Source organism: Amblyomma americanum, chromosome 3 (assembly GCF_052857255.1).
Source record: "Amblyomma americanum isolate KBUSLIRL-KWMA chromosome 3, ASM5285725v1, whole genome shotgun sequence".
NCBI classification, from domain to species: Eukaryota; Metazoa; Arthropoda; class Arachnida; order Ixodida; family Ixodidae; genus Amblyomma; species Amblyomma americanum.
Window position 1 is genome coordinate 107,832,150 of NC_135499.1, and position 22,307 is coordinate 107,854,456.

At 45.9% G+C, this 22,307-nt stretch overlaps 25 non-coding genes across 25 annotated transcripts; all 25 read left to right on the forward strand.

Moving 5' to 3' along the window:
- The first annotated feature begins 1,737 nt into the window (after window positions 1-1,737).
- On the forward strand, window positions 1,738-1,809 carry TRNAM-CAU (transfer RNA methionine (anticodon CAU)). The gene has a single exon. It is a non-coding gene; the product is annotated as a tRNA-Met (tRNA).
- A 102-nt stretch (window positions 1,810-1,911) lies between these two features.
- On the forward strand, window positions 1,912-1,983 carry TRNAM-CAU (transfer RNA methionine (anticodon CAU)). The gene has a single exon. It is a non-coding gene; the product is annotated as a tRNA-Met (tRNA).
- A 4,972-nt stretch (window positions 1,984-6,955) lies between these two features.
- Window positions 6,956-7,027, forward strand: TRNAM-CAU (transfer RNA methionine (anticodon CAU)). The gene has a single exon. It is a non-coding gene; the product is annotated as a tRNA-Met (tRNA).
- Window positions 7,028-7,651: 624 nt separating this feature from the next.
- On the forward strand, window positions 7,652-7,723 carry TRNAM-CAU (transfer RNA methionine (anticodon CAU)). The gene has a single exon. It is a non-coding gene; the product is annotated as a tRNA-Met (tRNA).
- Window positions 7,724-11,143: 3,420 nt separating this feature from the next.
- Window positions 11,144-11,215, forward strand: TRNAM-CAU (transfer RNA methionine (anticodon CAU)). The gene has a single exon. It is a non-coding gene; the product is annotated as a tRNA-Met (tRNA).
- A 2,814-nt stretch (window positions 11,216-14,029) lies between these two features.
- Window positions 14,030-14,101, forward strand: TRNAM-CAU (transfer RNA methionine (anticodon CAU)). The gene has a single exon. It is a non-coding gene; the product is annotated as a tRNA-Met (tRNA).
- Window positions 14,102-15,708: 1,607 nt separating this feature from the next.
- Window positions 15,709-15,780, forward strand: TRNAM-CAU (transfer RNA methionine (anticodon CAU)). Its single transcript has one exon. It is a non-coding gene; the product is annotated as a tRNA-Met (tRNA).
- Window positions 15,781-16,229: 449 nt separating this feature from the next.
- On the forward strand, window positions 16,230-16,301 carry TRNAM-CAU (transfer RNA methionine (anticodon CAU)). The gene has a single exon. It is a non-coding gene; the product is annotated as a tRNA-Met (tRNA).
- Window positions 16,302-16,577: 276 nt separating this feature from the next.
- Window positions 16,578-16,649, forward strand: TRNAM-CAU (transfer RNA methionine (anticodon CAU)). The gene has a single exon. It is a non-coding gene; the product is annotated as a tRNA-Met (tRNA).
- Window positions 16,650-16,751: 102 nt separating this feature from the next.
- Window positions 16,752-16,823, forward strand: TRNAM-CAU (transfer RNA methionine (anticodon CAU)). Its single transcript has one exon. It is a non-coding gene; the product is annotated as a tRNA-Met (tRNA).
- A 449-nt stretch (window positions 16,824-17,272) lies between these two features.
- Window positions 17,273-17,344, forward strand: TRNAM-CAU (transfer RNA methionine (anticodon CAU)). Its single transcript has one exon. It is a non-coding gene; the product is annotated as a tRNA-Met (tRNA).
- Window positions 17,345-17,793: 449 nt separating this feature from the next.
- On the forward strand, window positions 17,794-17,865 carry TRNAM-CAU (transfer RNA methionine (anticodon CAU)). The gene has a single exon. It is a non-coding gene; the product is annotated as a tRNA-Met (tRNA).
- Window positions 17,866-17,967: 102 nt separating this feature from the next.
- Window positions 17,968-18,039, forward strand: TRNAM-CAU (transfer RNA methionine (anticodon CAU)). Its single transcript has one exon. It is a non-coding gene; the product is annotated as a tRNA-Met (tRNA).
- A 102-nt stretch (window positions 18,040-18,141) lies between these two features.
- Window positions 18,142-18,213, forward strand: TRNAM-CAU (transfer RNA methionine (anticodon CAU)). The gene has a single exon. It is a non-coding gene; the product is annotated as a tRNA-Met (tRNA).
- Window positions 18,214-18,489: 276 nt separating this feature from the next.
- TRNAM-CAU (transfer RNA methionine (anticodon CAU)) lies at window positions 18,490-18,561 on the forward strand. Its single transcript has one exon. It is a non-coding gene; the product is annotated as a tRNA-Met (tRNA).
- Window positions 18,562-18,836: 275 nt separating this feature from the next.
- TRNAM-CAU (transfer RNA methionine (anticodon CAU)) lies at window positions 18,837-18,908 on the forward strand. The gene has a single exon. It is a non-coding gene; the product is annotated as a tRNA-Met (tRNA).
- A 102-nt stretch (window positions 18,909-19,010) lies between these two features.
- On the forward strand, window positions 19,011-19,082 carry TRNAM-CAU (transfer RNA methionine (anticodon CAU)). Its single transcript has one exon. It is a non-coding gene; the product is annotated as a tRNA-Met (tRNA).
- Window positions 19,083-19,358: 276 nt separating this feature from the next.
- On the forward strand, window positions 19,359-19,430 carry TRNAM-CAU (transfer RNA methionine (anticodon CAU)). The gene has a single exon. It is a non-coding gene; the product is annotated as a tRNA-Met (tRNA).
- Window positions 19,431-19,532: 102 nt separating this feature from the next.
- On the forward strand, window positions 19,533-19,604 carry TRNAM-CAU (transfer RNA methionine (anticodon CAU)). Its single transcript has one exon. It is a non-coding gene; the product is annotated as a tRNA-Met (tRNA).
- A 102-nt stretch (window positions 19,605-19,706) lies between these two features.
- On the forward strand, window positions 19,707-19,778 carry TRNAM-CAU (transfer RNA methionine (anticodon CAU)). The gene has a single exon. It is a non-coding gene; the product is annotated as a tRNA-Met (tRNA).
- A 102-nt stretch (window positions 19,779-19,880) lies between these two features.
- Window positions 19,881-19,952, forward strand: TRNAM-CAU (transfer RNA methionine (anticodon CAU)). The gene has a single exon. It is a non-coding gene; the product is annotated as a tRNA-Met (tRNA).
- A 102-nt stretch (window positions 19,953-20,054) lies between these two features.
- Window positions 20,055-20,126, forward strand: TRNAM-CAU (transfer RNA methionine (anticodon CAU)). Its single transcript has one exon. It is a non-coding gene; the product is annotated as a tRNA-Met (tRNA).
- A 102-nt stretch (window positions 20,127-20,228) lies between these two features.
- On the forward strand, window positions 20,229-20,300 carry TRNAM-CAU (transfer RNA methionine (anticodon CAU)). Its single transcript has one exon. It is a non-coding gene; the product is annotated as a tRNA-Met (tRNA).
- Window positions 20,301-20,576: 276 nt separating this feature from the next.
- Window positions 20,577-20,648, forward strand: TRNAM-CAU (transfer RNA methionine (anticodon CAU)). The gene has a single exon. It is a non-coding gene; the product is annotated as a tRNA-Met (tRNA).
- Window positions 20,649-20,924: 276 nt separating this feature from the next.
- On the forward strand, window positions 20,925-20,996 carry TRNAM-CAU (transfer RNA methionine (anticodon CAU)). The gene has a single exon. It is a non-coding gene; the product is annotated as a tRNA-Met (tRNA).
- The last annotated feature ends 1,311 nt before the right edge of the window (window positions 20,997-22,307 follow it).

Sequence of the window (22,307 nt, forward strand, 5' to 3'; positions counted from 1 at the left end):
TATGCGTCACCAGTGGCCGCTACAGCTTTCTGTTGCGAGATTTTTCTCAACATGGTGAAAACTGTAGTGTGTAAAGAAAACAGAGTACAAGTTGAAGTTGATCTGTATCGGTGTGTTGCCGCACTTTAACGGCCAAGACTCCTCTAAATACACAAAAACGCGTTTTTTTGTTATGGGGATCGATGAACATACCCGAAAAAAAAACCATCACTAAGGAAAAAATTTTTAGACTGTCAACAGACTGTCCAGTCTTTTGTGATCAAGTCTAGAGAGTTCCTATAAACAAATCTTATAGACTAGCCTTTAGAGAATGGGAATACTATACGCCGTTTATAGGCTATCTATATATTTATGGCTACACACCTTTGTAGATTTTTGCCTGCAGACAGTAATCAACTTTGTAAAGCCAAAAAAGTTTATAGGAAGGCAACAGAGTCTGTGAAAAGTCTATGGGAAATCTATAGACCATATATATTAGAGATATAACAAGGTTCGCCAAGCGCAAAATTGATGCGGTTGACGTTACAGTCCCTATCTGAACAAGGATGGAGGCGAGAGGGAAACAAGAAACTCTTTTTTTCCGAGGCCCAGAACATCCCATCATGAGACTTCAACTCGCTCAGATTGATGCCGAAGCCTCGACAATGTTGCTGAAAAGACATGCTCTGGAACGGCTCACCAGAACGAATTCAGGCACATGGTCCTCTACAGCATCGAAATGCCTTCGTGTCTGCATGCTTGGAAAAAAAAGATATTGAAAAAAAATCTATTCACCAGTAACGAAAAGGAGCACCCTTGGAGTACAGTCTGCAGCTAGTATTTTCTATGCTACCGAAGCCATACAAAAAGACACATAAATATAAAAATACCACAAATTAACTCGAATATAACAGTACAAGTGCAATCAGACCATGTTTGGAAAGCGGCTGCAAAACAAGCATGAAATTGAATCACACTACAAAAGGAAAAATGTGTTAATAATGAATTTATTTAAATATGTTTCGAGCAGGTTGTTTTCAAACGCAGCAAGCAATTTGTGGAGCATGCAGCACAACATACGGATTTTGCATGGTCGCACTGGCATTTCTAATTCGCGTGCAATAGGGTTCATGAAATATGGCCCCCTGCATGGAGCTAACTGAGCGCTTACGAAGACGTTCGATGATTACAACGAGAAATTAGATGGAGCAGGGCAACGCACCCTCGAGCTGGCGCTGCCGGTTAGGCCGGACGCGGACAGTCTATCCCGCTCGGCCGCTGCTGTCAAGGTCGTTCACTTCCTCAGGTAGCGACCGGCTCCTATTGCATCTGTGCGAAGGGCATTCGGTGCCGTGCCTAAGTTCAGGAGGCCCAACTGAGCCTCTGAAGAAACCGGTTTATAAGAAAAAAAGCAGAGTGGCGCAGTGGAAGCGTGCTGGGCCTATAACCCAGAGGTCCGTTGTTAGAAACCACGCTCTGCTATTGTTTTGGTTTTTTTCTTCTATCCTCTTTTTTCAACAGTAGGATTCAATCTGTACTACAATTTGCATTCTAATATAGGGTACGTTGCAGTGCAGCGCAATCAGCAGAGTGGCGCAGTGGAAGCGTGCTGGGCCCATAACCCAGAGGTCCGTGGTTAGAAACCACACTCTGCTATTGTTTTGGTTTTTTTCTTCTATCCTCTTTTTTCAACAGTTGGATTGAATCTGTACTACAATTTGCATTCTAATATAGGGTACGTTGCTGTGCAGTGCAATCAGCAGAGTGGCGCAGTGGAAGCGTGCTGGGCCCATAACCCAGAGGTCCGTGGATCGAAACCACGCTCTGCTATTGTTTTGGTTTTTTTCTTCTATCCTCTTTTTTCAACAGTAGGATTGAATCTGTACTACAATTTGCATTCTAATATAGGGTACGTTGCAGTGCAGTGCAATCAGCAGAGTGGCGCAGTGGAAGCGTGCTGGGCCCATAACCCAGAGGTCCGTGGATCGAAACCACGCTCTGCTATTGTTTTGGTTTTTTCCTTGTATCCTCTTTTTTCAACAGTAGGATTGAATCTGTACTACAATTTGCATTCTAATATAGGGTACGTTGCAGTGCAGCGCAATCAGCAGAGTGGCGCAGTGGAAGGGCGTATTCCACTTCCGGCCACCGAGCGTGACGGACGTGTTATCATGAGCTCCGTCGGAGCGGTTTCAGCGACCCAGTCGGGCCGCGGTAACATTTTTTTTGCGGCTACTGCCGATGATTACCAGGTTATTCTGCCCAATCTGCCATCCGGACGCATCGTCGCCAACACCGTTTTCATGCACGACGATCCAAGAGCCCGGCCGTATCGTGTTGAAGACTACCGGGACACTTTGGCCAACCTTGGTGCGCTTCCCGACGTTGTGGCGTTGGGGGCGTATCAAATGAACCACGTGTGGGCTGTGACAATGACAACTGCTGATGCTGCTCAGAAGCTGCTTTTGGCCGTCGACGTGAAGGTAAAGGATCGCCCATGTTTGCTCATTGATCCGAATAACCGAGAGGTTCGCGTAAAGCTGCACTGGTTGCTGCATTGCGTTACCGACGAAGACGTTCGCGTGGCACTGTCGCCCTACGGGAAGGTGTTGGAAGTGACCCGGGAGAAGTGGCGGGCGCTCGGTGTCACTGAAAAAGGGTCGACGACTCGTACAGTTGGACTAAAATTGCATGCCGACGTCAAAATAGACGATATTCCGCATCAGCTCAAGATAGCCGAAGAGCTAACTCTTGTGGTTGTGCCGGGCCGCGCTCCTCTGTGTCTGCGCTGCAAGAGCACCGGGCACATACGTCGCGAGTGCAAAGTGCCGCGCTGTAGTCGTTGTCGTCGTTTCGGCCACGTCGATGCTGACTGCGCAAAGACGTACGCCAGCGTAGCCGGACCAGTGCAGGCAAACGACATATCGGACCACCTGATGGACGAGGAAGACTCGGAGGAAACAGCAAGGACGAGCCGTAACCTGTTTACGCAAGGTGCATCGTCGAATTTTCAAGGGGAACAACTAATTGACGGCGGAGATAAACCCGCAGACAAGCGGCGACATGACGACGCAGAAGGCGGGAACGAGAAGGATGAGGCAAGCACTACGGGCCACCCCTCTCCCGGAGGAGGCGAGAAACCACCCACCGAGCCGGCACCAGTCACCGTGATGGACAGCGACAGTATTAGTGCCGCTGCAAAGCGACCTCACGACGCAGGCGAAAATGGGAAGGAGCTTAGTGTCGTTGCTGCAGACGAGCCGCCAGCCAAGACGACTGTTGGACGGCGTCCTTCATTTCGACCGCTGCCGAACACTTCGGCGGCGCGCAAGACGGCGGAAACGCCGCCTATGCCGCCGTGAGGACCGCCCTGTGCTAGCACACTCCGGATCAAACCGCAGTTGTGAGGTAAGCGCCATGCCCCCGGTTTTCTTTCCCGCCTTGCTGTAATGAGTATGGATAAGTCCATTCACGTGGCAACATTAAATGTCCGAGGGCTTGCCTCAAGGAGGAAGCAGAGTCAACTGTACCGCCTGTTAAGCGACTTTGACCTTGACATTCTAGCAGTGCAGGAGACGAAAGTCGAGGGCGACGTGGAAACCGGGGGCATGGTGCAGCAATTCGTAGCGCGATACTGTGCTATTGTGAGCCATTCCGTGGGATATTCTTCAGGCTGCGCATTGTTGGTCCGACATAGTCTAGGAGCTAAAATAGAAGCCGTTACGTCATGCACGTCAGGACGGTTTATTGTATGTGATTTCTTGTTGTCGTCCTTGGAGTGGCGTGTAATCTGTTTGTATGCGCCGACTGTTGCCGGGGAAAGGTGCAGGTTTTTTGAACAGCTAAAACAGTATACCCAGTGTAATAGGTTGGTCATTCTTATTGGCGATTTCAACTGCGTTCTTTCATCCCGGGACAAAACTAGCACCCGACCGTACAAGGATGCAAGCACGACTGCCCTAAATGAAATAATAGGGAACAGTAGTTTGGCGGATGTGGCTGAATGCCTTGGTGGTGGAAGAAATACGCAGTACACCCATTTTCAGGCTTCGAGCCACGCTCGTTTGGATAGAGCATACGTAAGCCTTGATTTGGTACCCTTTTGCAGGGAGTACCGAGTGAGCGCTGTTTCATTTACTGATCACTGCTTAGTCAGTTTTCTAGTAGCAAGCACGAAAGAAAGGAAAAGAAGCTTCGAGTGGCAGTTATGGAAATTGAATTCAAAATTACTGGATGATGAAATTTTTATGGCAGACGTGACGACGCAAGTTGATGCAATGAAACATATGGGTAATACGACGTACAGAGAAAAATGGGAGAACTTCAAGCAGACAGTTAAAATGAAAGCATTGGAGCGGGCGAGCGCTATACGCAGACAAAAGGGGGCAGAGGAAAAAACGATGCGCAGAAACTTGGAAAAATTGATCAGTGAAGAGTGTAGTAGACCCGGCATGCTCATGGACGATATTCGCGCACTAAAGCATAAAATAGAACAGTTCGACATCGAAAGATACCACGGTGCTCTGGTGCGAGCGAGAGCTGAAAAGCTGATAGCGGGGGAAGTTCCATCAAAAAGAGCGTTGGGCGCAGAAAAGTGGCACGCGCGGCGCAATCAGATAGTGGAAATTGAAGTTGGTGGAAAAGTTAGTGACACAGCAGAAGATATTGAGCGCGCTTTCTTCGAGCACTACAGTGGGTTATTTGCCAACTGCTCAGTTGACATTGATCGTTTCAAGAAGGACTTCCTTTTGTTGATGCCCAGTCTAGACGACAGTACGAAGGATCTATTGGAGGCAGCTATCTCAGTAGAGGAGGTGAAAAACGCTATTGCAAGCTTGCAGCCGGGTAGTCTCCGGGCCCGGATGGTCTCACCTCAGCCTTTTATAAACGTCTAAAAGGAACAATTTCACCAGTTTTAGCTGCTGTCTATAATGAGGCATTCGATCTCAATGTACTGCCGCCTTCCTTCACATCCTCCCACACTGTTCTTATACCGAAATCAGAAGACCCCTCTGTACTGCGCAGAGTAACTTCTTACCGTCCAATTTGCCTCACAAATGGAGACTATAAGATAATGATGAAAATTTTGGCTAAGCGATTGCAGACAGTCATTACTGACCTGGTGGGGCCGCATCAAACGTGCGGTATTAAAGGACGATCTATTTTCTCAAATATACATGTAGCGCGTAGTATCCTTGAGTGCTGCGACGCAATGGGCACACAAGTGGCAATGATCCAAATTGATCTGGAGAAAGCTTTCGATAGGGTGCCTCATGAAATTCTTCTGTGCATTCTAGATCATGTGAATGTGGGTAGAATTATTCGAGGCGGGGTCGCCATGGCGTACCAGGATTGCACGACAAGTCTAATTGTCAACAAGGTTGTGGGTACACGCATTCCAGTCAAACGCTCGGTGCGCCAGGGTTGCCCTCTTTCGCCACTGTTGTTTTGTTTGTATATAGAGTCATTTTGTTTGAGCGTGATACAGAGCGATTGTATGCGCGGTTTTAAACTACATCAGTTAGAAGTCTGACTGTTGGCTTATGCGGATGATATAGCCATGTTTTGTAATGATTACGACAGTGTAACACAGGCTGTTAAGTGTGTTAAAAGTTTTTGTGCGGCCAGTGGCAGCGCGGTAAACTGGAGTAAGTGCCTGGGATTCTGGCACGGGGATTGGCCGGAGGCCCCAGACACATTTGCCAACATGAGTTTTACTACGACTCCTGTTAAATACTTGGGAGTTCCTCTTGAGTGTTACAAAGACAGCGAGGCCTACTGGAGGAGTGAAGTGGAAAAAATGAGGGAAAGAGTGAATAAATGGAATGGATGGAATTGGTCAATGTTCTCGAGAGCCACAATTTGCAACATATTTTTAGTGAGCAAACTTTGGTATGTCCTTCAAGTCTTGCATTGCTCCAGGGTTCATATCCAAAAATTTCATCGTGTGTTTGCAGTGTTCGTGTGGGCATCTTCCTGGGAAAGATCAAGCCGCACCAATTTATTTCTACGAGTTCGAAATGGAGGACTCAGTTTGTCACATTTGTTTTTGAGACAGGTTGTCAATCGGTATTTATTTCTTCGGGACGTTAAGCACCCGTTTCTACACACTGTCTGTCAACTTCGCCTGGGGAAGCACTTGCTTAATATGGTTGTCTCTGCTGGCAGTATGCCCGGTGGAGTGCATGGTTTTCTACGCGAAGTTGTGGTTTCATGTAGGTTTTTGATGGCGCGGTTTTCACTCCAATACCTGAGTGAAGTCAACCGGAAAAAACTGTATAAAGACCTCTGTAGTGTGGTTCTCCCAGTGCCTTTATATCGGTCCCTTTACAGGGAAGGTATAGGTAATAAGGTACTAAAGCGTGTTAAGGCAATGTTAGTCCCGTCTGGTGTTAAGACTTTCTTTTTCAAATTACACACTGGAACTCTGACTGTCAAACCGTGGATGGCTGAAAAAGGTTTTTTTGTTCCCTGGGGTACTCACTGTATAATATGCAGAAAGGAGGAGACAATTGAGCATGTGTTCCTTGAATGCTGGGATGCTGTGTTCCTTTGGGATGTGCTTCAGCGCACAATCAAAAAAGAATTTCCGCTTGATGGGTACGGAATTCGCTACTTGCCAATTGAAAGTGATGATGGTACCCCATTTGATTTGATCATGCTACTTGCCCTACACAGCATTTGGAAATGCAGAATGGCAGTAAGGCACGCCGATCTCGATGCAAGACCGGCACGTCAATATTTCAAAGAAAGCATAAGAAACTTTGTTCAGGAGAAAAAGATGCTGGAATGTAGTCCAGAGTGGCTGTCACGTGTTGAGTTATTATTGGCGATGAAGGAATTTTAGCATGAACGTGACCGCACAAGCTGAGCGGCCGTTGTTTTAACAAAGATGTTGATTGTGTTTTAGTGCTTATGTATGAATATGTGCTTTCTTTTCATGTGGGTCAAAATACCGGCAATAAAGAAAAAAAAAAGCAGAGTGGCGCAGTGGAAGCGTGCTGGGCCCATAACCCAGAGGTCCGTGGATCGAAACCACGCTCTGCTATTGTTTTGGTTTTTTTCTTCTATCCTCTTTTTTCAACAGTAGGATTGAATCTGTACTACAATTTGCATTCTAATATAGGGTACGTTGCTGTGCAGTGCAATCAGCAGAGTGGCGCAGTGGAAGCGTGCTGGGCCCATAACCCAGAGGTCCGTGGTTAGAAACCACGCTCTGCTATTGTTTTGGTTTTTTCCTTGTATCCTCTTTTTTCAACAGTTGGATTGAATCTGTACTACAATTTGCATTCTAATATAGGGTACGTTGCTGTGCAGTGCAATCAGCAGAGTGGCGCAGTGGAAGCGTGCTGGGCCCATAACCCAGAGGTCCGTGGTTAGAAACCACGCTCTGCTATTGTTTTGGTTTTTTCCTTGTATCCTCTTTTTTCAACAGTTGGATTGAATCTGTACTACAATTTGCATTCTAATATAGGGTACGTTGCTGTGCAGTGCAATCAGCAGAGTGGCGCAGTGGAAGCGTGCTGGGCCCATAACCCAGAGGTCCGTGGTTAGAAACCACGCTCTGCTATTTTTTAGGTTTTTTCCTTGTATCCTCTTTTTTCAACAGTAGGATTGAATCTGTACTACAATTTGCATTCTAATATAGGGTACGTTGCTGTGCAGTGCAATCAGCAGAGTGGCGCAGTGGAAGCGTGCTGGGCCCATAACCCAGAGGTCCGTGGATCGAAACCACGCTCTGCTATTGTTTTGGTTTTTTTCTTCTATCCTCTTTTTTCAACAGTAGGATTGAATCTGTACTACAATTTGCATTCTAATATAGGGTACGTTGCTGTGCAGTGCAATCAGCAGAGTGGCGCAGTGGAAGCGTGCTGGGCCCATAACCCAGAGGTCCGTGGTTAGAAACCACGCTCTGCTATTGTTTTGGTTTTTTCCTTGTATCCTCTTTTTTCAACAGTTGGATTGAATCTGTACTACAATTTGCATTCTAATATAGGGTACGTTGCTGTGCAGTGCAATCAGCAGAGTGGCGCAGTGGAAGCGTGCTGGGCCCATAACCCAGAGGTCCGTGGTTAGAAACCACGCTCTGCTATTGTTTTGGTTTTTTCCTTGTATCCTCTTTTTTCAACAGTAGGATTGAATCTGTACTACAATTTGCATTCTAATATAGGGTACGTTGCTGTGCAGTGCAATCAGCAGAGTGGCGCAGTGGAAGCGTGCTGGGCCCATAACCCAGAGGTCCGTGGTTAGAAACCACGCTCTGCTATTGTTTTGGTTTTTTCCTTGTATCCTCTTTTTTCAACAGTAGGATTGAATCTGTACTACAATTTGCATTCTAATATAGGGTACGTTGCTGTGCAGTGCAATCAGCAGAGTGGCGCAGTGGAAGCGTGCTGGGCCCATAACCCAGAGGTCCGTGGTTAGAAACCACGCTCTGCTATTGTTTTGGTTTTTTCCTTGTATCCTCTTTTTTCAACAGTTGGATTGAATCTGTACTACAATTTGCATTCTAATATAGGGTACGTTGCTGTGCAGTGCAATCAGCAGAGTGGCGCAGTGGAAGCGTGCTGGGCCCATAACCCAGAGGTCCGTGGATAGAAACCACGCTCTGCTATTGTTTTGGTTTTTTCCTTGTATCCTCTTTTTTCAACAGTTGGATTGAATCTGTACTACAATTTGCATTCTAATATAGGGTACGTTGCTGTGCAGTGCAATCAGCAGAGTGGCGCAGTGGAAGCGTGCTGGGCCCATAACCCAGAGGTCCGTGGTTAGAAACCACGCTCTGCTATTGTTTTGGTTTTTTCCTTGTATCCTCTTTTTTCAACAGTTGGATTGAATCTGTACTACAATTTGCATTCTAATATAGGGTACGTTGCTGTGCAGTGCAATCAGCAGAGTGGCGCAGTGGAAGCGTGCTGGGCCCATAACCCAGAGGTCCGTGGATAGAAACCACGCTCTGCTATTGTTTTGGTTTTTTCCTTGTATCCTCTTTTTTCAACAGTTGGATTGAATCTGTACTACAATTTGCATTCTAATATAGGGTACGTTGCTGTGCAGTGCAATCAGCAGAGTGGCGCAGTGGAAGCGTGCTGGGCCCATAACCCAGAGGTCCGTGGATAGAAACCACGCTCTGCTATTGTTTTGGTTTTTTCCTTGTATCCTCTTTTTTCAACAGTTGGATTGAATCTGTACTACAATTTGCATTCTAATATAGGGTACGTTGCTGTGCAGTGCAATCAGCAGAGTGGCGCAGTGGAAGCGTGCTGGGCCCATAACCCAGAGGTCCGTGGTTAGAAACCACGCTCTGCTATTGTTTTGGTTTTTTCCTTGTATCCTCTTTTTTCAACAGTTGGATTGAATCTGTACTACAATTTGCATTCTAATATAGGGTACGTTGCTGTGCAGTGCAATCAGCAGAGTGGCGCAGTGGAAGCGTGCTGGGCCCATAACCCAGAGGTCCGTGGATAGAAACCACGCTCTGCTATTGTTTTGGTTTTTTCCTTGTATCCTCTTTTTTTCAACAGTTGGATTGAATCTGTACTACAATTTGCATTCTAATATAGGGTACGTTGCTGTGCAGTGCAATCAGCAGAGTGGCGCAGTGGAAGCGTGCTGGGCCCATAACCCAGAGGTCCGTGGATAGAAACCACGCTCTCCTATTGTTTTGGTGTTTTCCTTGTATCCTCTTTTTTCAACAGTTGGATTGAATCTGTACTACAATTTGCATTCTAATATAGGGTACGTTGCTGTGCAGTGCAATCAGCAGAGTGGCGCAGTGGAAGCGTGCTGGGCCCATAACCCAGAGGTCCGTGGTTAGAAACCACGCTCTCCTATTGTTTTGGTTTTTTCCTTGTATCCTCTTTTTTCAACAGTTGGATTGAATCTGTACTACAATTTGCATTCTAATATAGGGTACGTTGCTGTGCAGTGCAATCAGCAGAGTGGCGCAGTGGAAGCGTGCTGGGCCCATAACCCAGAGGTCCGTGGTTAGAAACCACGCTCTGCTATTGTTTTGGTTTTTTCCTTGTATCCTCTTTTTTCAACAGTTGGATTGAATCTGTACTACAGTTTGCATTCTAATATAGGGTACGTTGCTGTGCAGTGCAATCAGCAGAGTGGCGCAGTGGAAGCGTGCTGGGCCCATAACCCAGAGGTCCGTGGATAGAAACCACGCTCTCCTATTGTTTTGGTTTTTTCCTTGTATCCTCTTTTTTCAACAGTTGGATTGAATCTGTACTACAATTTGCATTCTAATATAGGGTACGTTGCTGTGCAGTGCAATCAGCAGAGTGGCGCAGTGGAAGCGTGCTGGGCCCATAACCCAGAGGTCCGTGGATAGAAACCACGCTCTCCTATTGTTTTGGTTTTTTCCTTGTATCCTCTTTTTTCAACAGTTGGATTGAATCTGTACTACAATTTGCATTCTAATATAGGGTACGTTGCTGTGCAGTGCAATCAGCAGAGTGGCGCAGTGTCAAGTGGTAGCTCTTTCTTTATTGTCCTTTGTAACACATCCCAAAAATAAACCCCTTCCCAGCAATGCAAAAAAACATGGTCTATTGTTTCGGGCTGTTTACAAATTAAGCAGTTCGATCCCCACGGCAAAAAGAAATCCTTTCCTTCCAAAAACTTTTTAACTGGGAGTGTCCCGGTGTGTAATTTAAAAAAGAAGGTCTTTACTCCTGGTGGCACCTGCATTTTCTTTACCCTTTTTAAAACATCAGCTCCAGGACCTCCACTGTACAAGGCCCTGTACATAGGCTCTGGGAAAACAATATCACAAAGATCATGGTACAATTCGTTATTTAAGCACAGACAATGAGGATGGGGTACCATTTGATCTCATAATGCTCTTGGGCCTCCACAGTATATGGCGCTCCAGAATGGCAGGCTATTATTGTGACAAAGACGCACGACCTGCCCGCATTTATTTTCGGGAAAGAATGGACTGCTTTCTGGCCATTCAGAAAGCAACTGCGGAGCCTCCCGAGTGGCTCTCGAGGCTAGAGCCGCTCTGTATGCTTCGTGAATTTTAGTATGACGAAGCCAGACTCATGATGGCTGACCACGACAGTGTCGTATGTACATAGCGTTTTGTGTGTTTTTTGTTGAGTGTTTTTTGTGTAAATGTTATGTGTCGCAGCCAGGCAATAAAGAAAAAAAAAGCAGAGTGGCGCAGTGGAAGCGTGCTGGGCCCATAACCCAGAGGTCCGTGGATCGAAACCACGCTCTGCTATTGTTTTGGTTTTTTCCTTGTATCCTCTTTTTTCAACAGTTGGATTGAATCTGTACTACAATTTGCATTCTAATATAGGGTACGTTGCTGTGCAGTGCAATCAGCAGAGTGGCGCAGTGGAAGCGTGCTGGGCCCATAACCCAGAGGTCCGTGGTTAGAAACCACGCTCTGCTATTGTTTTGGTTTTTTCCTTGTATCCTCTTTTTTCAACAGTAGGATTGAATCTGTACTACAATTTGCATTCTAATATAGGGTACGTTGCAGTGCAGTGCAATCAGCAGAGTGGCGCAGTGGAAGCGTGCTGGGCCCATAACCCAGAGGTCCGTGGATAGAAACCACGCTCTGCTATTGTTTTGGTTTTTTCCTTATATCCTCTTTTTTCAACAGTAGGATTGAATCTGTACTACAATTTGCATTCTAATATAGGGTTCGTTGCAGTGCAGTGCAATCAGCAGAGTGGCGCAGTGGAAGCGTGCTGGGCCCATAACCCAGAGGTCCGTGGATAGAAACCACGCTCTGCTATTGTTTTGGTTTTTTCCTTGTATCCTCTTTTTTCAACAGTAGGATTGAATCTGTACTACAATTTGCATTCTAATATAGGGTACGTTGCAGTGCAGTGCAATCAGCAGAGTGGCGCAGTGGAAGCGTGCTGGGCCCATAACCCAGAGGTCCGTGGATAGAAACCACGCTCTGCTATTGTTTTGGTTTTTTCCTTGTATCCTCTTTTTTCAACAGTAGGATTGAATCTGTACTACAATTTGCATTCTAATATAGGGTACGTTGCTGTGCAGTGCAATCAGCAGAGTGGCGCAGTGGAAGCGTGCTGGGCCCATAACCCAGAGGTCCGTGGTTAGAAACCACGCACTGCTATTGTTTTGGTTTTTTCCTTGTATCCTCTTTTTTCAACAGTTGGATTGAATCTGTACTACAATTTGCATTCTAATATAGGGTACGTTGCTGTGCAGTGCAATCAGCAGAGTGGCGCAGTGGAAGCGTGCTGGGCCCATAACCCAGAGGTCCGTGGTTAGAAACCACGCTCTGCTATTGTTTTGGTTTTTTCCTTGTATCCTCTTTTTTCAACAGTAGGATTGAATCTGTACTACAATTTGCATTCTAATATAGGGTACGTTGCTGTGCAGTGCAATCAGCAGAGTGGCGCAGTGGAAGCGTGCTGGGCCCATAACCCAGAGGTCTGTGGTTAGAAACCACGCTCTGCTATTGTTTTGGTTTTTTCCTTGTATCCTCTTTTTTCAACAGTAGGATTGAATCTGTACTACAATTTGCATTCTAATATAGGGTACGTTGCTGTGCAGTGCAATCAGCAGAGTGGCGCAGTGGAAGCGTGCTGGGCCCATAACCCAGAGGTCCGTGGTTAGAAACCACGCTCTGCTATTGTTTTGGTTTTTTCTTCTATCCTCTTTTTTCAACAGTAGGATTCAATCTGTACTACAATTTGCATTCTAATATAGGGTACGTTGCAGTGCAGCGCAATCAGCAGAGTGGCGCAGTGGAAGCGTGCTGGGCCCATAACCCAGAGGTCCGTGGTTAGAAACCACGCTCTGCTATTGTTTTGGTTTTTTTCTTCTATCCTCTTTTTTCAACAGTAGGATTCAATCTGTACTACAATTTGCATTCTAATATAGGGTACGTTGCAGTGCAGCGCAATCAGCAGAGTGGCGCAGTGGAAGCGTGCTGGGCCCATAACCCAGAGGTCCGTGGTTAGAAACCACGCTCTGCTATTGTTTTGGTTTTTTCCTTGTATCCTCTTTTTTCAACAGTAGGATTGAATCTGTACTACAATTTGCATTCTAATATAGGGTACGTCGCGGTGCAGCGCAATCAGCAGAGTGGCGCACCAGCTGCCTTAAAAAGAGGTGCCCTAGCCCCAACCCCCCGTCTTTTACCCGCCGGAACAGGTTTTTTCGCGACGTCTCAGACCCGTTCTTGCGCACCGTGTGCCAGGTGAGGCTGCGGCGATTGCTGCCCGAGTTTGTTGTTACCACAGAAGAGCTCTCGGGTGGAATTTTTGGTTACTACAAAGAGATTGTAGCAAGTGTTAGGTTTCTTTCAGCACGTTTTTCTAGCGATTATTTGTATAAAACTAAAAGAAAGAAGTTGTACCATGATCTTTGTGATATTGTTTTCCCAGAGCCTATGTACAGGGCCTTGTACAGTTGAGGTCCTGGAGCTGATGTTTTAAAAAGGGTAAAGAAAATGCAGGTGCCACCAGGAGTAAAGACCTTCTTTTTTAAATTACACACCGGGACACTCCCAGTTAAAAAGTTTATGGAAGGAAAGGATTTCTTTTTACCGTGGGGATCGAACTGCTTAATTTGTAAACAGCCCGAAACAATAGACCATGTTTTTTTGCATTGCTGGGAAGGGGTTTATTTTTGGGATGTGTTACAAAGGACAATAAGGAAAGAGCTACCACTTGACGCGCAGGGAATTCGTTATTTAAACACAGACAATGAGGATGGGGTACCATTTGATCTCATAATGCTCTTGGGCCTCCACAGTATATGGCGCTCCAGAATGGCAGGCTATTATTGAGACAAAGACGCACGACCTGCCCGAATTTATTTTCGGGAAAGAATGGACTGCTTTCTGGCCATCCAGAAAGCAGCTGCGGAGCCTCCCGAGTGGCTCTCGAGGCTAGAGCCGCTCTGTATGCTTCGTGAATTTTAGTATGACGAAGCCAGACTCATGATGGCTGACCACGACAGTGTCGTATGTACATAGCGTTGTGTGTGTTTTTTGTTGAGTGTTTTTGTGTAAATGTAATGTGTCACAGCCAGGCAATAAAGAAAAAAAAGCAGAGTGGCGCAGTGGAAGCGTGCTGGGCCCATAACCCAGAGGTCCGTGGATCGAAACCACGCTCTGCTATTGTTTTGGTTTTTTTCTTCTATCCTCTTTTTTCAACAGTAGGATTGAATCTGTACTACAATTTGTATTCTAATATAGGGTACGTTGCAGTGCAGCGCAATCAGCAGAGTGGCGCAGTGGAAGCGTGCTGGGCCCATAACCCAGAGGTCCGTGGTTAGAAACCACGCTCTGCTATTGTTTTGGTTTTTTCCTTGTATCCGCTTTTTTTAACAGAAGGATTGAATCTGTTTTTTTTTCTTTATTGTCGGTATTTTGACCCACATGAAAAGAAAGCACATATTCATACATAAGCACTAAAACACAATCAACATCTTTGTTAAAACAACGGCCGCTTTGAATCTGTACTACAATTTGCATTCTAATATAGGGTACGTGCAGTGCAGCGCAATCAGCAGAGTGGCGCAGTGGAAGCGTGCTGGGCCCATAACCCAGAGGTCCGTTGATCGAAACCACGCTCTGCTATTGTTTCGGTTTTTTTCTTCTATCCTCTTTTTTCAACAGTAGGATTCAATCTGTACTACAATTTGCATTCTAATATAGGGTACGTTGCAGTGCAGCGCAATCAGCAGAGTGGCGCAGTGGAAGCGTGCTGGGCCCATAACCCAGAGGTCCGTGGTTAGAAACCACGCTCTGCTATTGTTTTGGTTTTTTCCTTGTATCCTCTTTTTTCAACAGTAGGATTGAATCTGTACTACAATTTGCATTCTAATATAGGGTACGTTGCAGTGCAGCGCAATCAGCAGAGTGGCGCAGTGGAAGCGTGCTGGGCCCATAACCCAGAGGTCCGTGTTTAGAAACCACGCTCTGCTATTGTTTTGGTTTTTTCCTTGTATCCTCTTTTTTCAACAGTAGGATTGAATCTGTACTACAATTTGCATTCTAATATAGGGTACGTTGCTGTGCAGTGCAATCAGCAGAGTGGCGCAGTGGAAGCGTGCTGGGCCCATAACCCAGAGGTCCGTGGTTAGAAACCACGCTCTGTTATTGTTTTTTTTTTTCCTTGTATCCTCTTTTTTCAACAGTAGGATTGAATCTGTACTACAATTTGCATTCTAATATAGGGTACGTTGCTGTGCAGCGCAATCAGCAGAGTGGCGCAGTGGAAGCGTGCTGGGCCCATAACCCAGAGGTCCGTGGTTAGAAACCACGCTCTGCTATTGTTTTGGTTTTTTCCTTGTATCCTCTTTTTTCAACAGTAGGATTGAATCTGTACTACAATTTGCATTCTAATATAGGGTACGTTGCAGTGCAGCGCAATCAGCAGAGTGGCGCAGTGGAAGCGTGCTGGGCCCATAACCCAGAGGTCCGTTGATCGAAACCACGCTCTGCTATTGTTTCGGTTTTTTTCTTCTATCCTCTTTTTTCAACAGTAGGATTCAATCTGTACTACAATTTGCATTCTAATATAGGGTACGTTGCAGTGCAGCGCAATCAGCAGAGTGGCGCAGTGGAAGCGTGCTGGGCCCATAACCCAGAGGTCCGTGGTTAGAAACCACGCTCTGCTATTGTTTTGGTTTTTTCCTTGTATACTCTTTTTTCAACAGTAGGATTGAATCTGTACTACAATTTGCATTCTAATATAGGGTACGTTGCTGTGCAGCGCAATCAGCAGAGTGGCGCAGTGGAAGCGTGCTGGGCCCATAACCCAGAGGTCCGTGGTTAGAAACCACGCTCTGCTATTGTTTTGGTTTTTTCCTTGTATCCTCTTTTTTCAACAGTAGGATTGAATCTGTACTACAATTTGCATTCTAATATAGGGTACGTTGCAGTGCAGCGCAATCAGCAGAGTGGCGCAGTGGAAGCGTGCTGGGCCCATAACCCAGAGGTCCGTGGTTAGAAACCACGCTCGCTATTGTTTTGGTTTTTTCCTTCTATCCTCTTTTTTCAACAGTAGGATTGAATCTGTACTACAATTTGCATTCTAATATAGGGTACGTTGCTGTGCAGCGCAATCAGCAGAGTGGCGCAGTGGAAGCGTGCTGGGCCCATAACCCAGAGGTCCGTGGTTAGAAACCACGCTCTGGTATTGTTTTGGTTTTTTCCTTGTATCCTCTTTTTTCAACAGTAGGATTGAATCTGTACTACAATTTGCATTCTAATATAGGGTACGTTGCTGTGCAGCGCAATCAGCAGAGTGGCGCAGTGGAAGCGTGCTGGGCCCATAACCCAGAGGTCCGTGGTTAGAAACCACGCTCTGCTATTGTTTTGGTTTTTTCCTTGTATCCTCTTTTTTCAACAGTAGGATTGAATCTGTACTACAATTTGCATTCTAATATAGGGTACGTTGCAGTGCAGCGCAATCAGCAGAGTGGCGCAGTGGAAGCGTGCTGGGCCCATAACCCAGAGGTCCGTTGATCGAAACCACGCTCGCTATTGTTTTGGTTTTTTTCTTCTATCCTCTTTTTTTCAACAGTAGGATTGAATCTGTACTACAATTTGCATTCTAATATAGGGTACGTTGCAGTGCAGCGCAATCAGCAGAGTGGCGCAGTGGAAGCGTGCTGGGCCCATAACCCAGAGGTCCGTGGTTAGAAACCACGCTCTGCTATTGTTTTGGTTTTTTCCTTGTATCCTCTTTTTTCAACAGTAGGATTGAATCTGTACTACAATTTGCATTCTAATATAGGGTACGTTGCTGTGCAGCGCAATCAGCAGAGTGGCGCAGTGGAAGCGTGCTGGGCCCATAACCCAGAGGTCCGTGGTTAGAAACCACGCTCTGCTATTGTTTTGGTTTTTTCCTTGTATACTCTTTTTTCAACAGTAGGATTGAATCTGTACTACAATTTGCATTCTAATATAGGGTACGTTGCAGTGCAGCGCAATCAGCAGAGTGGCGCAGTGGAAGCGTGCTGGGCCCATAACCCAGAGGTCCGTGGTTAGAAACCACGCTCGCTATTGTTTTGGTTTTTTCCTTCTATCCTCTTTTTTCAACAGTAGGATTGAATCTGTACTACAATTTGCATTCTAATATAGGGTACGTTGCTGTGCAGTGCAATCAGCAGAGTGGCGCAGTGGAAGCGTGCTGGGCCCATAACCCAGAGGTCCGTTGATCGAAACCACGCTCTGCTATTGTTTCGGTTTTTTTCTTCTATCCTCTTTTTTCAACAGTAGGATTCAATCTGTACTACAATTTGCATTCTAATATAGGGTACGTTGCAGTGCAGCGCAATCAGCAGAGTGGCGCAGTGGAAGCGTGCTGGGCCCATAACCCAGAGGTCCGTGGTTAGAAACCACGCTCTGCTATTGTTTTGGTTTTTTCCTTGTATACTCTTTTTTCAACAGTAGGATTGAATCTGTACTACAATTTGCATTCTAATATAGGGTACGTTGCAGTGCAGCGCAATCAGCAGAGTGGCGCAGTGGAAGCGTGCTGGGCCCATAACCCAGAGGTCCGTGGTTAGAAACCACGCTCGCTATTGTTTTGGTTTTTTCCTTCTATCCTCTTTTTTCAACAGTAGGATTCAATCTGTACTACAATTTGCATTCTAATATAGGGTACGTTGCAGTGCAGCGCAATCAGCAGAGTGGCGCAGTGGAAGCGTGCTGGGCCCATAACCCAGAGGTCCGTTGATCGAAACCACGCTCTGCTATTGTTTCGGTTTTTTTCTTCTATCCTCTTTTTTCAACAGTAGGATTCAATCTGTACTACAATTTGCATTCTAATATAGGGTACGTTGCAGTGCAGCGCAATCAGCAGAGTGGCGCAGTGGAAGCGTGCTGGGCCCATAACCCAGAGGTCCGTGGTTAGAAACCACGCTCTGCTATTGTTTTGGTTTTTTCCTTGTATACTCTTTTTTCAACAGTAGGATTGAATCTGTACTACAATTTGCATTCTAATATAGGGTACGTTGCAGTGCAGCGCAATCAGCAGAGTGGCGCAGTGGAAGCGTGCTGGGCCCATAACCCAGAGGTCCGTGGTTAGAAACCACGCTCTGCTATTGTTTTGGTTTTTTCCTTGTATCCTCTTTTTTCAACAGTAGGATTGAATCTGTACTACAATTTGCATTCTAATATAGGGTACGTTGCTGTGCAGCGCAATCAGCAGAGTGGCGCAGTGGAAGCGTGCTGGGCCCATAACCCAGAGGTCCGTGGTTAGAAACCACGCTCTGCTATTGTTTTGGTTTTTTCCTTGTATACTCTTTTTTCAACAGTAGGATTGAATCTGTACTACAATTTGCATTCTAATATAGGGTACGTTGCAGTGCAGCGCAATCAGCAGAGTGGCGCAGTGGAAGTGTGCTGGGCCCATAACCCAGAGGTCCGTGGTTAGAAACCACGCTCTGCTATTGTTTTGGTTTTTTCCTTGTATCCTCTTTTTTCAACAGTAGGATTGAATCTGTACTACAATTTGCATTCTAATATAGGGTACGTTGCTGTGCAGCGCAATCAGCAGAGTGGCGCAGTGGAAGCGTGCTGGGCCCATAACCCAGAGGTCCGTGGTTAGAAACCACGCTCTGCTATTGTTTTGGTTTTTTCCTTGTATACTCTTTTTTCAACAGTAGGATTGAATCTGTACTACAATTTGCATTCTAATATAGGGTACGTTGCAGTGCAGCGCAATCAGCAGAGTGGCGCAGTGGAAGCGTGCTGGGCCCATAACCCAGAGGTCCGTGGTTAGAAACCACGCTCGCTATTGTTTTGGTTTTTTCCTTCTATCCTCTTTTTTCAACAGTAGGATTCAATCTGTACTACAATTTGCATTCTAATATAGGGTACGTTGCAGTGCAGCGCAATCAGCAGAGTGGCGCAGTGGAAGCGTGCTGGGCCCATAACCCAGAGGTCCGTGGTTAGAAACCACGCTCTGCTATTGTTTTGGTTTTTTTCTTGTATCCTCTTTTTTCAACAGTAGGATTGAATCTGTACTACAATTTGCATTCTAATATAGGGTACGTTGCAGTGCAGCGCAATCAGCAGAGTGGCGCAGTGGAAGCGTGCTGGGCCCATAACCCAGAGGTCCGTGGTTAGAAACCACGCTCTGCTATTGTTTTGGTTTTTTCCTTGTATACTCTTTTTTCAACAGTAGGATTGAATCTGTACTACAATTTGCATTCTAATATAGGGTACGTTGCTGTGCAGCGCAATCAGCAGAGTGGCGCCGTGGAAGCGTGCTGGGCCCATAACCCAGAGGTCCGTGGTTAGAAAGCACGCTCTGCTATTGTTTTGGTTTTTTCCTTGTATCCTCTTTTTTCAACAGTAGGATTGAATCTGTACTACAATTTGCATTCTAATATAGGGTACGTTGCAGTGCAGCGCAATCAGCAGAGTGGCGCAGTGGAAGCGTGCTGGGCCCATAACCCAGAGGTCCGTGGTTAGAAACCACGCTCTGCTATTGTTTTGGTTTTTTCCTTGTATACTCTTTTTTCAACAGTAGGATTGAATCTGTACTACAATTTGCATTCTAATATAGGGTACGTTGCTGTGCAGCGCAATCAGCAGAGTGGCGCAGTGGAAGCGTGCTGGGCCCATAACCCAGAGGTCCGTGGTTAGAAACCACGCTCTGCTATTGTTTTGGTTTTTTCCTTGTATCCTCTTTTTTCAACAGTAGGATTGAATCTGTACTACAATTTGCATTCTAATATAGGGTACGTTGCTGTGCAGCGCAATCAGCAGAGTGGCGCAGTGGAAGCGTGCTGGGCCCATAACCCAGAGGTCCGTGGTTAGAAACCACGCTCTGCTATTGTTTTGGTTTTTTCCTTGTATCCTCTTTTTTCAACAGTAGGATTGAATCTGTACTACAATTTGCATTCTAATATAGGGTACGTTGCTGTGCAGCGCAATCAGCAGAGTGGCGCAGTGGAAGCGTGCTGGGCCCATAACCCAGAGGTCCGTGGTTAGAAACCACGCTCTGCTATTGTTTTGGTTTTTTCCTTGTATCCTCTTTTTTCAACAGTAGGATTGAATCTGTACTACAATTTGCATTCTAATATAGGGTACGTTGCAGTGCAGCGCAATCAGCAGAGTGGCGCAGTGGAAGCGTGCTGGGCCCATAACCCAGAGGTCCGTGGTTAGAAACCACGCTCTGCTATTGTTTTGGTTTTTTCCTTGTATACTCTTTTTTCAACAGTAGGATTGAATCTGTACTACAATTTGCATTCTAATATAGGGTACGTTGCAGTGCAGCGCAATCAGCAGAGTGGCGCAGTGGAAGCGTGCTGGGCCCATAACCCAGAGGTCCGTGGTTAGAAACCACGCTCTGCTATTGTTTTGGTTTTTTCCTTGTATACTCTTTTTTCAACAGTAGGATTGAATCTGTACTACAATTTGCATTCTAATATAGGGTACGTTGCAGTGCAGCGCAATCAGCAGAGTGGCGCCGTGGAAGCGTGCTGGGCCCATAACCCAGAGGTCCGTGGTTAGAAACCACGCTCTGCTATTGTTTTGGTTTTTTCCTTGTATCCTCTTTTTTCAACAGTAGGATTGAATGTGTACTACAATTTGCATTCTAATATAGGGTACGTTGCAGTGCAGCGCAATCAGCAGAGTGGCGCAGTGGAAGCGTGCTGGGCCCATAACCCAGAGGTCCGTGGTTAGAAACCACGCTCTGCTATTGTTTTGGTTTTTTCCTTGTATACTCTTTTTTCAACAGTAGGATTGAATCTGTACTACAGTTTGCATTCTAATATAGGGTACGTTGCAGTGCAGCGCAATCAGCAGAGTGGCGCCGTGGAAGCGTGCTGGGCCCATAACCCAGAGGTCCGTGGTTAGAAACCACGCTCTGCTATTGTTTTGGTTTTTTCCTTGTATCCTCTTTTTTCAACAGTAGGATTGAATCTGTACTACAATTTGCATTCTAATATAGGGTACGTTGCAGTGCAGCGCAATCAGCAGAGTGGCGCAGTGGAAGCGTGCTGGGCCCATAACCCAGAGGTCCGTGGTTAGAAACCACGCTCTGCTATTGTTTTGGTTTTTTCCTTGTATACTCTTTTTTCAACAGTAGGATTGAATCTGTACTACAATTTGCATTCTAATATAGGGTACGTTGCTGTGCAGCGCAATCAGCAGAGTGGCGCCGTGGAAGCGTGCTGGGCCCATAACCCAGAGGTCCGTGGTTAGAAACCACGCTCTGCTATTGTTTTGGTTTTTTCCTTGTATACTCTTTTTTCAACAGTAGGATTGAATCTGTACTACAATTTGCATTCTAATATAGGGTACGTTGCAGTGCAGCGCAATCAGCAGAGTGGCGCAGTGTGTAATTTAAAAAAGAAAGTCTTAACACCAGACGGGACTAACATTGCCTTAACACGCTTTAGTACCTTGTTACCTATACCTTCCCTGTAAAGGGACCGATATAAAGGCACGGGGAGAACCACACTACAGAGGTCTTTATACAGTTTTTTCCGGTTGACTTCACTCAGGTATTGGAGTGAAAACCGCGCCGTCAAAAACCTACATGAAACCACAACTTCGCGTAGAAAACCATGCACTCCACAGGGCATACTGCCAGCAGAGACAACCATATTAGGCAAGTGCTTCCCCAGGCGAAGTTGACAGACAGCGTGTAGAAACGGGTGCTTAACGTCCCGAAGAAATAAATACCGATTGACAACCTGTCTCAAAAACAAATGTGACAAACTGAGTCCTCCATTTCGAACTCGTAGAAATAAATTGGTGCGGCTTGATCTTTCCCAGGAAGATGCCCACACGAACACTGCAAACACCCGATGAAATTTTTGGATATGAACCCTGGAGCAATGCAAGACTTGAAGGACATACCAAAGTTTGCTCACTAAAAATATGTTGCAAATTGTGGCTCTCGAGAACATTGACCAATTCCATCCATTCGATTTATTCACTCTTTCCCTCATTTTATCCACTTCACTCCTCCAGTAGGCCTCGCTGTCTTTGTAACACTCAAGAGGAACTCCCAAGTATTTAACAGGAGTCGTAGTAAAACTCATGTTGGCAAAAGTGTCTTGTCAAACCGTGGATGGCTGAAAAAGGTTTTTTTGTTCCCTGGGGTACTCACTGTATAATATGCAGAAAGGAGGAGACAATTGAGCATGTGTTCCTTGAATGCTGGGATGCTGTGTTCCTTTGGGATGTGCTTCAGCGCACAATCAAAAAAGAATTTCCGCTTGATGGGTACGGAATTCGCTACTTGCCAATTGAAAGTGATGACGGTACCCCATTTGATTTGATCATGCTAATAGCCCTACACAGTATTTGGAAATGCAGAATGGCAGTAAGGCACGCCGATCTCGATGCA